The sequence below is a fragment of the Myotis brandtii genome, unplaced genomic scaffold (assembly GCF_000412655.1).
Source record: "Myotis brandtii unplaced genomic scaffold, ASM41265v1 scaffold568, whole genome shotgun sequence".
NCBI lineage: Eukaryota > Metazoa > Chordata > Mammalia > Chiroptera > Vespertilionidae > Myotis > Myotis brandtii.
Window position 1 is genome coordinate 895,024 of NW_005370122.1, and position 12,593 is coordinate 907,616.

Here is a 12,593-nt window from a genome sequence, read left to right on the forward strand (position 1 = left end):
CCCAGGAGCCCCCTGGCTCAGGCCCTTCCTAGGCTGCTCAGGGCCCACATGGGGCCTACCTCAGAGTGACCTGGGTGCTGATGATGTTCCCGGGACCCAGGCCACTGGGCACCTGTGTATGCAAATTTAACCCACCTCTTTGTTGGGTTAATTTGCATACTCTCCTGATTGGCTGGTGGTCGTAGCAGAGGGACAGTCAATTTACATGTTTCTCTTTTCTTAGGTAAGATTATGTGCTATCCAATGGATTTTTTAATTTCAGTTATTGTGTTTTTCAATTCTAAAATTTCTATTTGGTTCCTCCTTATATCACCAATTTCTCAGCTATCTTTCTGTTTCTTTGCTGAGACTCTCTATTATTTCAGACATGTTCACAATTGCTTATTGAAGATTTTATTTTATTGTTTGTCGACGATGGCTGCTTTAAAATCTTTGTCAGATAATTCTAACATCTCTGCCAATTTGGTGCTGGCACTTATTGCATTTTTTATTCAAATTAAAATATTCTGGTTATTGATATGAAAGATATTTATTTGAAACATTTTAGGTATTCTGTTATGAGATCCTGAATCTTATTTAAACCTGTTGTAGTTGTTTTCATATGCTAGCATGCCAGCAGGAGAAGATGAGACACAGACTTATTACTGCCAAGTGAGGGTAGAAGTCCAGGTTTCTCCCTCAGCCTCCATTGATGCTCATGCTCGCCACTGGGTTTCCAATGACAGTTCTATGACAGGAGAGCTAGGAGTGCCTAGTTCTTATTACTCACATGGCTTCTGGTGACAGCACAAGGAGGGTGTCCTCATCATGAGTGAGCGGTGGTGGCAGTCCTGTCTCTTCACCAACCCAGTTGGAAGCGGCAGGACGTCTTATTACTACAGGGTGTGAATAGTTGTTCAGGCCTTTCATGCAGTCTCTCTAGCAGTGTGGGGAACAGAGCCTTCTTACTACCTAGCAGGGATGAGTATGAAAGCTACTCCAGTAGGCGGTGGTGGAACTTCATTCTAGCTTGGCAAGGGTGAGTGTAAAGGTGTAGGCTTCCATTTGGCCCTAACTGGTTAGTGTGAAACCACAGTTTTCTCAATGGTATCTCACTGGAGTAGAGAAGTTAATGTCTCAGTTGTCTGCTAGGCTGACCTTTTCCTGGTCCTTTCTTGAGTTCCAAGGTTGTTTTTAACTAGTCTACCTTCTCTCCATCTTTTATAGTTATATCCATCCATCCATCCATCCATCCATCTAGATATATAGAGATAGATATATGTATACTAGAGGCCTGGTGCATGAAATTTGTGCACAGGGGTGTTGGGTCCCTCAGCCCAGCCTGTGCCCTTTCCTAGTCTGGGACCCCTCAGGGAATGTCTGACTGCCCAGGGGGATCGGGCCTAAGCTGGCAGTCAGACATCCCTCTCACAGTCTGGGACCCCTTGCTCCTTACTGCCTGCCTGCTCACTGCTCCTTACTGCTTGGCTTCTTCCCCTTAGTGCCGCTGTGGAGGCAGGAGAGGCTCCTGCCACCACCACTGCACTCGCCAGCCGTGAGCCTGGCTTCTGGCTGAGTGGCGCCCCTTCTGTGGGAGTGCACTGACCACCAGGAAGCAGCTCCTGCATTGAGTGTCTGCCCCCTGGTGGTCAGTGTGCATCATAGCAACTGGTCGTTCTGCTGGTTGTTCCACCGTTTGGCTGATTTGCATATTAGGGTTTTATTATATAGGATAGATATAGTTTTTAGTTGTATTTATTGGGAGGGAAATGCATAAATAAAATTACTCCATCTTCCTAGGAGAAGAGGTTCATTTCAGATTCATTTAATTAACTCAGAGAGAAAAATAACATGGATACTCTCAGTTTCTTCCAGCATCCTTGTCATCCATTTATTTCAACAGTCAAAAGGGGCTTGGCTCTATGAATCTGTCTATTCTATGGGAAGCTGACTTCAGCATGACTAACAGACCCCTTTGGGACTTTCCTACTATCTGCTTCTATCCTCTCAATACCAAGAGAAATTCTAAAAGTGTAGGGGCTGAAGTTAAGCCCAGTACAGTCAAGGTGAAGGGCACTGGACATTAATGGGCCTCAATGCTGGCCTCTCTGAGATTCCCCAGCATCTGAGGCCAGGCTTCTTTTCATGTCTGATAGTGCCCCTGTCCCACAGCACAGGCTTGGGAAACCCCAAAGACCAACTCCCATCTTCTTTGTGCAGTAACTACAAACACTTGTTACTGAAACTGTTGCTGTGAACTCTTTAAAAATGTTAGCTTTACTGTTCTTTTTTTTTTTTAAATCATTTCATCTTTCCGGATCATAAACTGATAAAAATAAAACAGCCAAATGTTTTGATTAAATGAAGCAAAGAATCAAATATAATGTCCATAATTCTGTAAGAAAAATGACCAAATTTTGCCTCTGTATTTATTTGCCTCTTAAATATTCAATAATTGCATTTTTTCTGAAGTGACTTCTTGCACTAAAATAAATGACTGAAGAGTGTCTTATTGCTGACACAGATCACAGTTTATTGCTAATGGAATGTTAACTGCTTTTTAAGTAACTCTGAATAAATCTGTTGACCCATATAAGATTCATCTAAAAGGAATATAATTAATTTTCTGGCTCCACCATGTCCATTGATGTGAAAAATCTTTCATAGTTTCCTTTTTTTAAGCCATTGCAATACTGAGAGTAGCACCTGGCTTGTACAGAAGATATTTTAATTGGGAGTGGTGACACATTTAATAATATATCAAGTTAACCATTTAAAAAACAGACATTCCCCAAAAGAAAAATGATACCATTCAAGATGTCCTCTGGTGGAAAAATTATCTCCAGAGTAAAAGGGTTTGTTCCATTTCAAACACCAGAAAGTTAGTGCTGAAAAAGCATTCTGAGGTTTCTGACGACAAACAAAAGCTGTGACTTCAGCTTCCTCCCTAGGGAATTAATCCCCTGTGTGATTTTGTATCTGGGACAACTGCTCACAGAGGACCGTGCCAAACTTTAGCAAAAGCAAAACTCAGTGCCTCAGCAGATGTCTTCATGGCCTGAATTTCCTCATTGTCTTTTGTGCCTTCCTGCCTTGTATGCTTTTGTGGAAGAGTTCAGCCCAGGTAAAAAAATAGTGCCATATAGAGTATAGTTTGGAAATGGGGGCTGTACCTTTCTCCTAGGTCTGCATGTTAGTTATTCTTTGAAACAATAATATATTGTCTGCAAATAAGACATGAATATGAAAAAGTCATGAAATAAGATATTTACTAGACATTTATTTTTATAACTCTCAAAAGGATGAATATTCATTAAGCCAACTCTTTTAGATTTATACCACAGTCCTCTAAGAATAGATACATCTAGTAGTTAGTTAAACAGTAGCTTACAAGGAGTTGTGTAAGTTGTGCTGGCTACATAGATCTATATGCAGGCTGTGAGTTGTTTTTAAGTTGTTCTCAACACAAAAAAAGAAATGACATACTAAAGGTGTTAGCTAACACTACTATAGTTATCATTTTACAATATATTAATGTATTGAATCAACAGGTACACCTAAAACTCACAGAATATTAATATAAATCATATCTCAATAAAAATATGTAATAAATTATATATTTTCATATTTCTTTACCCATCTTAGATCAAAACAGCTGTTCTTTCACAAATTCCCTAAAGCCATTTATTGTTATTCCAATTGAATAAACTTAGAGTAGAAACCAGTCACATAACAAAGCCACAGGTCAGTGGTAAGAAAGTATTGTAACTGCCAAGCTATTTAGAGAGTTTTCTTTTTTAAAAAAATATATTTGTATTGATTTCAGAGAGGAATGGAGAGGCAGGGAGAGATAGAAACATCAACAATGATAGAGAATCATTCATTCATCGGCTGAATCCTGCATGCCTCCCACTGGGGACCGATTCCGCAACCCGGCATGTGCCCTTGACCAGAATCGAACCCAGAACCCTTTGATCTGCAGGCCCACACTCTATCCACTGAGCCAAACCGGCTAGGGCTATCTCAGAGATTTTTCAGCCATTCACTTTTTTGTTCTGTGTTAATCATAAAGTGTCCAGGGCACCATGTCCATCACAAATTATCTGAGAGGCACATGACAACACTGACTAAATCAGTTCTTTCTCAAAGATGATAGCTATTAGACCAATGCAAAAGTTAGGAGTTTAGGATAAGTTTTCATAAGACATGATCAGTGACATTTTATTTGACACACATAGTTTTATCATTTTTTTCTGAGTACTGAATCATAGATGCATATGTATTACTCAATGTATATGAATATGCATGAGTATATAATATACAGAACTATTTAGAGACCCGTGCTACTATAAATGAGCATCAAGAGCTAAAAAGCTCTTGATAGTTCATTAAGTCTCACAAGTTGTGTGACGCACATAAGTGACAAAAGCTATGCACATTTGAAAGCGAGAGACAGAATCCCAGAGAGACTCAGGTCCCAAACTGCAAAGAGAACTTTATACTCTGGCATGAAGATTGAGTCCGGTGGGTGGTGTTTAAATTTGTATAGCAACCTGGGCCACCAAACACATAACACTTGGCCACAAGTGCTAAGATTGTGTCCCCGTTACCACATATGGAAGCAAGTGCAGTCAGTAATGTGCTTTTGCCTTCAAATCAGAGGAACTTACTCTGGCTGTTGTGACTTGGTGATTAGAGCATCGGTCTGCACTCCAAAGGGTCTCAGGTCTGATTCCCGTTCAAGGGCATGTACCTCGGTTGCAAGTTCGACCCCTAACCAGGCCAGGGTGCATGCAGGAGGCAACCAATCAGTATGTTTCTCACATTGATATTCTCTCTCCTTCTCTCTCTCCTCTGCCCTCCTTCCACTTTCTTTAAAAATCATTGGAAAAAATATCCTTGGGTAAGGATTAACAACAAAAATCAGATGAGCTTAACTTTAATTTAACTGAATAATAATGTCTGCCAAGATGATTTCTGGAGTCAGACTTCAGTATGAGTCCTGGGTAAGTCCCTTAATACCACCTGAGCTTCTATTCCCCTCATTGTTACATGGAAGCTGATAAACCATTGTCTCCATCTTAGAATTGTAGAGACATTGCACATTAAGTAGCACTGCAAACTGAAAATGGTAGGATGATAATGCAAAACATAATTTTCATTAGAATTTTGGAACTTAAGAGAGTGCTTATATCCCAGGAGAAAGTGCAGAAAAAATAATCAAACATCATGTTAAGTCCTTTAGATTGCTTGTTGTTGGTGTTCGATAGATTTGTGATAATTCCTTATACCAGTGATTTTCAACTGGTGTGCAGCATGTACTTTTAAAAGATGCAATACGTGACTAGTCAGGGGCACTAACCTCTTTTCCCTTAGATTGTCAAATTTAAAAAAAGTGGTAACAGCCAACGCAACAATAACTGTCTGGTGTAGATGAATCAAAATTACACCTTTTCTTTTTCAAATTGGCAAAATATAATATTTTTTGGTGTCCCCCAGAATTTTAGTAATTAGTTTATGTGTATCATGAAATGAGAAATGTTGAAAATCGCTGCCTTATACACTTCTGTCCATGGGTGTGTTTCCAAAATTCTCCAAAATGCAACATTTTTTGAAAAGTGCTTTAAACTTAAAATGATACATAAATATATACTGCACTGCTGTGGTTCTCAAAGAGTGGTTCCTGGGTCCAGCAGCATCAGCAGTTATCTTGGAACTTGTTTGAAATGCAAATTCTTGGGTCCCACTGATATAACACTAAATGTGAACATCATTAATGTAATGAAAATAGTATTGTTTGGGGAGGGAAGAAGTCATCAAGGAGGATGTGTCCGCTGGTTGACCCTTGATCTGGGCCTGGACAATCAGAGAGGCTCCTTACCTGGTGCCCCCCAAAAACCACTTCAAGAATTCAGCCTTGGGAGGGTAATGTGTTACTGAAACCAGCTGGATGTTATGCATGACTGAAGCCAGTTAAGGCCTCTATATAAACGCTAAGGTTCTCATGGGTGGATGGGTGAATGGGAGTTCTACTCGTCTTGCAGCCATCCAAGACAAACCAGGTAAGCAAGTTTTCTTGTTTATTAACCTGCTACCTACCAATCTGGAGTGGCCTCTTCCTGAAGTCTCTCCTTGCCCTCTGTGTGCAGGGGCCAGTTTCACATTTTCCCCGGAAGCTCCCGAGGTTTTGAACTAACAGTCCGGAAGTTAAAAGAAATTTTAGTTCAGTCCAGCCGATGTGACTCAGTGGTTGAGCTTTGACCTATGAACCGGGTTACAGGCTTGATCTCCAGTGTGGGGTGTACAGGAGGCAGCCAATCAATGATTCTCTCTCATCATTGATGTTTCTATATCTCTTTCACTCTCCCTTCCTCTCTGAAATAAATTTTGTAAAAATTTTAAAAAGAAAGAAAGAAATTTTAGTTCAGTATCAACTGGTTTTATAACCTTGAACAAGACACTTACCTTTTCTCAGTATCAGCTCCCTCATCTCCAAATGAAGTCTGGATCTTCTTGACTCCTGGGCCCTTTCTAGTTTGGCCTTTGAGGGTGACTGATACAGACAACTTCGATAAAGAAATGTGGTCCCTGAGAAACTGCTCTCCAGAGCTTGGGACATTAGATGACTATGCAAACTGCTAACAAACAATTTTTTTTGTTGTTTTATTTAAATATATTTGTATTGGTTTCAAAGAGAAAAGGAGAGGGAGAGAGAGATAGAAACATCAATGATGAGAGAGAATCATTGATCAGCTGCCTCCTGCACGCCCCCCACTGGGGATCGAGCCTGCAACGCCAACATATGCCCAAACCGGGAATTGAAATGTGACCTACTGGTTCATAGGTCGACGCTCAACCAATGAGCCATGCCGACCAGGCAACAATTGTTTTTAATCAATGTTTTTTTTGTATATCTGGAAGCAAGTTCATTTTGATTTCTAAATCCAGTTCAAAATGTAAGTATTATTTCACAAATAGAAAGTATTGCATGGTTTTCATTTTAATATACAATGATGTTTGGATACTATAATTAAGCATAGATGACTTGGAATTATTTTTTTTTAAATATATTTTATTGATTTTTCACAGAGCGGAAGGGAGAGGGTAGAGAGTTAGAAACATCAATGAGAGAGGAACATCGATCAGCTGCCTCCTGCACACCTCCCACTGGGGATGTGTCCGCAACCAAGGTACATGCCCTTGGCCGGAATCGAACCTGGGACCATTCAGTCCACAGGCCAATGCTCTACCCACCGAGCCAAACCGGTTAGGGCGACTTGGAATTATTTACTTGTATTTTTAAAACAGTTCTATTTGATGCAGAGTAGTGACTAATATTTTCTATAACACATTTTAAAAATGACACTTAATTATATCTATCCTATATAATCTATACATATATAAAAGCCTAAGCGACCATTACGACCAAATGACCAGAACAACCGGTCAACCAGTTGCTATGATATGCACTGACCACCAGGGGGCAGACGCTAAATGCAGGAGCTGCCCCCTGGTGGTCAGTGTGCTCCCACAGCCAACCTCCCATGGCCCCAAACAGGCTGAGGGACCCCACCCATGCACAAATTTGTGCACCGGGCCTCTAGTCCTATATAATAAAACCCTAATATGCAAATTGACTGAACGGCAGAATGACCACCGAGGGCAGACACTCAATGCAAGAGCTGCCCCCAACTGGGGGTCAGTGCGGGGCCAGACAGCGGGCAGTGCCAGGCTGCCAGCCAAGGTGGGTGCCAGCAGAGGCCCCCAGATCACCTCGCCTGCTGGTCACCCCACAGATGGCCCTGATCGCCGGCTAGGCCTAGGGACCCTGCCCTATATATTGGGAACAGTCTCTTAGATTTAAAAATTAAAACCTGGCAAGGCTTCTCTAGCACTGAAAAAACAGGATGAGGCAGCAATGACATGGATGAACTCTGGCTTGCCATTTTGTGGTCAGCCCTGATTCTGACACCTACAACTGTGTGACAAAGCCAATTACTTAATTTCTCTCTGCCTCAGTTTTTCCACCCATAAAATGGGGAAAATGGTACTACTGCCTCAGAAGAATCATATTTTGTACTACTTTTTATAACCAGGGCAAAAAAAATGTAGCTGCCCATACAACAGCAAGATGCCTTTCACCTGTATGAAAAGTATGGTCACTGGTGCAAGCAGCGTTCTGGATTAAAAGAGGGATGTCCGACTGCCAGTTTAGACCTGACATTGCCCAACGGGTCCCGGATTGCAAGAGGGTGTAGGCTGGGCTGAGGGACCACCCCCTAACCCCCTCGCCCCGTGCATGAATTTCATGCACCGGGCCTCTAGTTTAAAAATAAGAGCTTAGAGATCCAAGATGGCGGCGGAATAGGCAGACACATCCCAGGTCTTGTCCAGGAGGAAAGGAGTGAGCAGCTGAAACTAATAACACCCACCCCGAATTGGTGAAGTATAATTAGCTGGTGAGAAAGTTTGCAGCCAGGAAGGGCAGAGTTCCCCTGGAAAGGTAAAAACCAGGGATCTGGGCAGGAAAGTTTGCCAGACCTGAGCCCAGAGGGTCGGAGGGAGACTGCATGGCACCCAGCCGCATCTCTTGGGACAGGCACAGCCCCTGACTGGGGAAAGGAACAACTTATGCAAGAAGCAAGAAGAAACAGATGAAAAAAAAATCAATAAATTATGTAAGAACCAAGAAGAAATGAAGAGTGATATAGCTGAAATAAAAAACACCATTGAAAGTTTCAACAGTAGACTAGGAGAAGCGGAGGACCGAATTAGCAAATTAGAAGACAGGGAAACAAAACACACCCAAACTGAACTGCAATTAGAGAAAAAAATTAAAAGACAGGAGGAGAGCCTAAGGGAGCTATGGGACAACATGAAACAAAACAACATATGAATAATAGGGGTGCCAGAACAACAGGAAGAGGAACAAGACTTAGAAAACCTATTTGAAGAAATAATATCAGAAAACTTCCCTGAGGTGGGGAAGAAAAAAGTCACACAAGCACAGAGAGTTCCAAACAAGGTGAACCCGAAAAGACCCACACCGAGACACATCATAATTACCATGGCAAATGTTCAGGACAAAGAGAGAATCTTATGAAAACACAACAATCCAAAACCTTTGGGACACAATGAAAGCAGTCCTGAGAGGGAAGTTTATAGCTCTACAGGCCTACCTCAACAAACAAGAAAAAATGGTAGTAAATCATCTAAATCTACAGCTCAAAGAATTAGAAAGAGAGCAACAAGAAAAGCCCAGAGTGAGCAGAAGGAAGGAGATAATAAAGATTAGAGCAGAAATAAATGACATAGAGACCAAAAAAACAATACAGAAAATCAATGAAACCAAGAGCTGGTTCTTTGAAAGGATAAACAAGATCGACAAACCTCTAGCCAGGCTCACCAAAAAGCAAAGAGAGAGGACCCAAATAAACCAAATCAGAAATGATAGAGGCGAAATAACAACAGACCCCACAGAAATACAAATGATTGTTAAAAAATACTATGAACAACTCTACTCCAACAAACTAGACAACCTGGAGGAAATGGACATATTTCTAGAAAAATACAACATTCCAAAACTTAATCAGGAAGAATCTAAAAATCTCAACAGGCCAATAACTATGGAAGAAATTGAAGCAGTCATCAAAAAGCTTCCAGCAAACAAAAGCCCAGGACCAGACGGCTTCACAGGGGAGTTTTACCAAACATTCAAGGAAGAACTAAAACCTATCCTCCTCAGACTACTACAAAAAATCCAAGAGGAAGGAACACTTCCAAGCTCATTCTATGAAGCCAGCATCACCCTAATACCAAAACCAGGTAAAGACAACACAATGAAAGAGAATTACAGGCCAATATCCCTCATGAACATAGATGCCAAAATCCTCAACAAAATCTTAGCAAATCGGATCCAGCAGTACATCAGAAAGATCATACACCATGACCAAGTAGGATTTATCCCAGGGATGCAAGGATGGTACAATATCCGCAAATCAATCAACGTGATACATCACATAAACAAATTGAAGGAAAAAAACCACATAGTCATATCAATTGATGCAGAAAAAGCATTTGACAAAATTCAACACCCATTTTTGATAAAAACTCTCAGCAAGGTGGGAATAGAAGGATCATACCTCAACATAATAAAAGCCATATATGACAAACCCACAGCCAACATCATACTCAATGGACAAAAACTAACACCATTTCCCCTAAAAACAGGAACAAGACAGGGATGCCCACTCTCACCACTCCTGTTCGACATAGTACTGGAAGTATTAGCCATTGCAATTAGACAAGAAGAAGAAATAAAAGGCATCCAAATTGGAAAAGAGGAAGTAAAACTGTCCTTATTTGCAGATGACATGATATTATACTTAAAAAACCCTAAAGACTCCATCAAAAAACTATTAGACTTAATAAAAGAATTCGGCAATGTAGCAGGATACAGAATTAACGCCAAGAAATCTATGGCATTTCTATACACCAATAGTGAACTTGCAGAAAGAGAGACTAAAAAAGCAATCCCATTTACCATCTCACCAAAAAAATTAAGCTACCTAGGAATAAACTTAACTAAAGAGGTAAAAGACCTCTACTCAGAAAACTACAGGACGTTGAAAAAAGAGATAGAGGAAGACATAAAGAGATGGAAGAACATACCATGTTCTTGGATTGGTAGAATCAACATCATTAAAATGTCCATACTGCCCAAAGCAATCTATAAATTCAACGCACTTCCCATTAAAATACCAACGGCATATTTCACAGACCTAGAACGAACTCTCCAAAAATTCATCTGGAACAAAAAACGACCCCGAATAGCTGCAGCGATCCTGAGAAAGAAGAAAGTAGGTGGGATCTCAATACCAGATATCAAGCTGTATTACAAAGCCACTGTTCTCAAAACTGCCTGGTACTGGCACAAGAACAGACATATAGATCAATGGAATAGAATAGAGAGCCCAGAAATCAGCCCCAACCAATACGCTCAATTAATATTTGACAAAGGAGGCAAGAACATACAATGGAGTCAAGACAGTCTCTTCAATAAATGGTGCTGGGAAAATTGGACAGATACATGCAAGAAAATGAAACTAGACCACCAACTTACACCATACACAAAAATAAACTCAAAATGGATAAAGGACTTAAATATACGACCGGAAACCATAAAAATACTAGAAGAATCCAAAGGCAACAAAATCTCAGACCTATGCCGAAGCAATTTCTTCACCGATACAGATCCTAGGGCATTGGAAACTAAAGAGAAAATAAACAAATGGGACTACATCAAAATAAAAAGTTTCTGCACAGCAAAAGAAACCATCAACAAAACAACAAGAAAGCCCACTACATGGGAGAACATATTTGCCAACATTATATCTGATAAGGGCCTAATCTCCAAAATTTATAGGGAACTCATACAACTTAACAAAAGGAAGATAAACAATCCAATCAAAAAATGGGCAAAGGATCTAAATAGACACCTTTCAAAAGAGGACATTCAGAAAGCCAAGAGACATATGAAAACATGCTCAAAGTCACTAATCATTCGAGAGATGCAAATCAAAACAACAATGAGGTACCATCTCACACCTGTCAGAATGGCTATCATCAACAAATCAACAAATGACAAGTGCTGGAGAGGATGTGGAGAAAAAGGAACACTTGTGCACTGCTGGTGGGAATGCAGACTGGTGCAGCCACTATGGAAGACAGTATGGAGTTTCCTCAAAAAACAAAACATGGAACTCCCATTTGACCCTGTGATCCCACTTCTAGGAATATATCCCAAGAAACCAGAAACACCAATCAGAAAGGATCTATGCACCCCTATGTTCATAGCAGCACAATTCACCATAGCTAAGATTTGGAAACAGCCTAAGTGCCCATCAGTAGATGAATGGATTAGAAAACTGTGGTACATCTACACGATGGAATACTATGCTGCTGTAAAAAAGAAGGAACTCTTACCATTTGCAACAGCATGGATGGAACTGGAGAGCATTATGCTAAGTGAAATAAGCCAGTCAATGAAGGAAAAATACCACATGATCTCACTCTTTTATGGATAATAAAGACCATTATAAACTTATGAACAATAATAGATACAGAGGAAGAGCTGCCTCTAACAGACTGTCAAACCACAGCAGGAAGGCCGGGGAGGGTTGGGGGGGCAGGAGGGGAGGTAAGAGATCAACCGAAGTACTTGTATGCATGCATATAAGCATAACCAATGGACATAAGGCACTGGGGCGTAGGGGATGCTAGGGGATTGTCAAGTGCGGGGGGGAAAAAGGAGACATATGTAATACTCTTTGTAACACTTTAAGCAATAAAAAAAAAAAAAAAAAAAAAAAACCCAAAAAAAACAGAAAAACGTAGGGGATGCTAGGGGATTGTCAAGTGCGGGGGGGAAAAAGGAGACATATGTAATACTCTTTGTAACACTTTAAGCAATAAAAAAAAAAGAAAACAAAAAGAACCCCCAAAAAACATAGAAACAAGAGCTTATTGTACATGTAAAAAGTGTTTTTATTTTTTTTAATTTATTTGTATCGATATTTTTACAGAGAGGAATGGAGAGAGTTAGAAACATCAAT